This window comes from Triticum dicoccoides, chromosome 1B (assembly GCF_002162155.2).
Source record: "Triticum dicoccoides isolate Atlit2015 ecotype Zavitan chromosome 1B, WEW_v2.0, whole genome shotgun sequence".
Lineage (NCBI taxonomy): Eukaryota > Viridiplantae > Streptophyta > Magnoliopsida > Poales > Poaceae > Triticum > Triticum dicoccoides.
This window is the reverse complement of record NC_041381.1, coordinates 533,399,651-533,404,484: the sequence shown is the minus strand read 5'-3', so window position 1 is coordinate 533,404,484 and position 4,834 is coordinate 533,399,651.

Here is a 4,834-nt window from a genome sequence, read left to right as displayed (position 1 = left end):
CGTTAATCAATGATGGTTAAGTTTCCTAACCATAGACATGTGTTATCATTTGATGAACGGGATCACATCATTAGGAGAATGATGTGATGGACAAGACCCATCCGTTAGCTTAGCATATTGATCGTTCAGTTTTATTGCTATTGCTTTCTTCATGTCATATACATATTCCTTTGACTATGAGATTATGCAACTCCCGGATACCGGAGGAATACCTTGTGTGTTATCAAACGTCACAACGTAACTGGGTGATTATAAAGATGCTCTACAGGTATCTCCGAAGGTGTTTGTTGGCTTGACATAGATCGAGATTAGGATTTGTCACTCCAAGTATCGGAGAGGTATCTCTGGGCCCTCTCGGCAATGCACATCATAATAAGCCTTGCAAGCAATGTGACTAATGATTTAGTTGCGGGATGATGTATTACGAAACGAGTAAAGAGGCTTGTCGATAACGAGATTGAACTAGGTATGAAGATACCAACGATCGAATCTCGGGCAAGTAACATACCGATGACAAAGGGAATAACTTATGTTGTCATTACGGTACGACCGATAAAGATCTTCAAAGAATATGTGGAAACCAATATGAGCATCCAGGTTCTGCTGTTGGTTATTGACCAGAGAGGTGTCTCGGTCATGTATACATAGTTCTCGAACCCGTAGGGTCCGCACGCTTAACGTTCAATGACGATTTTGTATTATATGAGTTATGTTATTTGGTGACCGAATGTTGTTCGGAGTCCCGTATGAGATCACGAACATGATGAGGAGTCTCAAGATGGTTGATAGGTAAATATTCATATATAGGACGGTAGTATTCGGACACCGGAAGTGTTCGGGGGGTATCGAGTACGTATCGGGTCACCGGAAGGGGTTCCGGGCAACCCCCGGCAAACTATATGGGCCTAATGGGCCAAGAAAGGGACAGACCAGCCCCTAAGGGGCTGGTGCACCCCCAATAGGCCGAAATAAGGGGAGAAGGAAAGGAGGGAAGGGAGAAGGAAAGGGGAGGATTCGGCCTCCCCCTTTCCTTCCCCTCCCCCCTCTCTTTCCTTCCCCTTTCGACACTTATGGAAGGGGGGAGGCCAACTTGTAGGAGGCACCCGAGTAGGATTACTCCTACTGGGGGTGCCCCTTGCTGCCCCTCTCCCTCTCCCACCTATATATATGTGGGGGGCACCGCTAGAACACACCAACCATTGTTAGCTGTGTGCGGCGCCTCCCTTGACAGTTTACGCCTCCGGTCATATTCAGGTAGTGCTTAGGAGCCTATGTGCCCCACATACATGATCCACGTGTATCCTGTCATTGGCGAGTGATGTTAGCTTTGTATGTTGTTTTAATGCAACACATTGAATTAAAAAATCTTAAGAGGGTTCTTTTTTAAGGAAAGACCATCATGACAACTTTGTTGATCCTTAAAAATAGTTATACCATCAACCAAACTAGAAACAATAAAAACTAGGAGAGACCTTGTCAAGACACATGTCTAGTATCCCTCGACATTGGATTCAAATAGGGAGCTACATCATTTCCTTATCTAGGACAACACTATTTTATTAAGTGTACAAAATTTCACACTAGTACACACGTCATAACAGATGGTTAAAGCTTTTGTAGTTGAAAAAACTCCATGGATCGCCCGAACAAGTTCCATACAATCAAAATTGATTATTATCTTTACACATCCAACTTGGCATGCAAGAATAAGTTCATCTTTGAGCATCCTAGCTTCAGCAATAGCTTCGTAGTTAACATACTCAATCATATGTTACACGCCTTACAAAGCTCCCAAATTCATTTCTCTAACAGAGACAGAAAACCGCATCAATGTTCAATATAAGAAAATAGCCCTCAAGGGGCCTCGACCACCCATGCCTCTTGGTACTACTCTTGTTGTCCAAGGCTTTCCCATAATTAGGGCCTCTTTGATTCATATGAAATGAAAGTTTTCCTATGATTGCATTATTCATCCATTCGATACAAAGGCATTAACCATAGGAATCTACTCCAAACTCATTTTTACATCCCTACGCAGAGAGATCAAGGCAAACACCATAACTAATATAGTTATCAACTCAATGTTACTTTTTTGAAAAAACTTAATGTTAGCTTTGTATAATCTGACCATGCCTTTTAGAACCATGTGTTTTCCTATTTATTGTAATCACACACTCAATTCTGCAAATTTCTATGATTTTATATTCCTTTGTTTTACATATGCAAACCTATCATATTCTTACATTTTTCATATTTCCATGTTTATGAAATGTTGCGAATCAAAGAGGCTATTAGTGGAGAAATCATTCTACTTTACCATGGGTGACAGTGTAAGGACGTATACAGTAGTGCTATCTTACGAGTGTCATTTTTAATTAAGAGATGATTGACACATGACACATGTGGTAAGCAATTCAAACTATTTAAAAAATTAAGAGATGGTTAGCAACAACATCTCTCAACATATATTTAGGGATGTCTAATTGTTAGAGATAAAATAAGAGGCAATCCATTTTACATATTTTTTGTCTTGTGTAGATTATGCCTTAGATACCGTCATAACCATGCGATTTTCTATCAATTGCTCAACGGTAATTTGTTTACCCACCGTATGCTTTCTTTCTAAAAGAGAGGCCTCTAGTGAAAACTATGGCCCTGGGTCTATTTTTATCATATTATTTTCATATCTATAAAATCAAAAACACAAAAATACCTTGCTCCAATTTATTTACCTTTACTTTATTTTGCACATTTACTTATCTTTTATACCTATCTCTATTAGATCTCATCCTTGCAAGTGGTCGTGAAGGGATTGACAACCCCTTTTTCGCATTGGGTGCAAGTATTTGTTTGTTTGTGTAGGTCCAATCATTGGGAGCTTGTGTGTTCCTCCTACTGGATTGATGCATTGGTTCTTAACTAAGGGAAATACTTATCTCTACTTTGCTGAATAACCCTTTCCTCTTCAAGGGAAAAGACAACGCAAGCTCAAGAAGTAGCATCCACATCCTTCCTAGTTGCTTCCTGCATTGTTTCGAAGTGGCTTTGTTTGTTGCCTCATGGTTCGGATATGGTCTTCACAAACGCCACCCATTGAGGATGGACGCCATCGGCAAGATAGTATCACATATTGTAGGCATGATGGTTGACCATGTACTTTCACGGTGGCGATTCTCCATTCCAAAACCTCCTAAACATGGGAGATCATTGAAGCACGTTGATGTCGTTGTGAGAACCCGACATTCCAAAGAAAGCATGCCAAATCCATAAGTTATGTGATGCCACTGCTCGCATTATGATGGTGGCCTCTTTGGTGTGACCTTGATACATTTCCCGGAAACCTTTGGGACAGTTATTTCATTGCCAAGTCATGCAATCAATTGATCCGAGCATTCGTAGAAACCCTCTAGGCACTTCAATAGCCAACAACTTTTTTGTGTCCTGCACATTTGGTACTCTGAGATACTCTATTGAGTAGCCGTGCATTTCTCCCTAGCTGAGAAAGAAAGTTGGCCGCAGCAATTCCTTGTGAGCTTGCAGTAGTCATCATGTGCTTCCACTCCCTCCACAATGAACAATGGTTTACACATCCAAAAATGACGACTAAACAATGGATCATCCGGGAAAGATGGGTCCGGAGCAAAGTGGTCCTTGTGCAGTAGCCATGCTTCAGAGACCCTATCCTGATTGATCACTCTTCTTCCTTTGATCAAGCCCTTGAAGTTGAGAATGTGCTCCACCTACCAGTCCATTTTCCTCTTGCGTGCTCATGAGCAAGATCGTTCCACTTCTTCGACCGAATCTGACGAATGAAAGAACTCAACCTCAATCATTTTAGCAAGTTTCGTGGGTCCATACTCCTCATCCGAGGAAGCATCAAAATTCATCACTTCCCTACAAATAAATCACAAAATATTGTGTCAGACATTGTGTCGAACACATAGAGCGCAAGGGGCGGCCGGATAGTTGTTTGACATACCGCGGTGGCGCCCGGGGCGGCGACATTGTACGCGGCGGTGAGCACGGGAAAGAGGACTGGCGTGTCGGTGCTGGTGGTGGTGAGGATCGAAACGGCCTCGAAGCAAGGGTGGCGGCGGAGCTGTAAGACTCCACGCGGAGGAGGAAGAAGGGAGGAGAGATCAAATGGATCTGATAGGTAGAGGGGGTGGATTTGGTTCAATTTGTGATGGAGTAGGCCTGTTGTGTCCGATGTGGCAGACGCACCTGATCGCGCTCGGGCATCCTCATATACGCCTCATATTTGGGTTGGATATGAGGAGTGTCGGTCAGCCCGGTCATTTGAGGCCCGTTTGAGGTGCCCGTCTGGGTTGGGTTTTCTTTTGACCGGTCACTGATCGGGTCATCCGCCGGAGTTTGAGGTGGGGGTTGGAGTACCCGGTTGTATCCGCTTGGGCAACACGCGTGCCGGAATCCTAGCCAACGCAGGGGCCTTCTCTCTGTCGATCTCTCCCTTGCCGCTGCTGGTGGCCGACATGGGAAAATCCCATGCAGCGGTAGGCGGTGGAGAGGCCTCCTCTCGTGCCCTCCTCGGTTGGTGGGAGGCTCCGCTGCGTCCTGGATGCTAGATCCTTCCGTCTCCAGGACGGCGGCGGAGGATCCTTGAGGAGTTTGTCGGGCAGGATCGGCTGCTCGCGGGGCGCACGATTGTGAAGCGAGGTGGAGGAAGCGGCGGACGCGCTGCTGTAGGCCAGAGGTGAAGGCGCAGCCAAGCCCTGCGGCGGCGGCGACGCTTAAACCGGGTGTCTTTGTGGCGCTCGTGCATGAACTGTTCAACCTTGGGCTCATCTGTGCCAGAGGTTGACCCACTCCATCT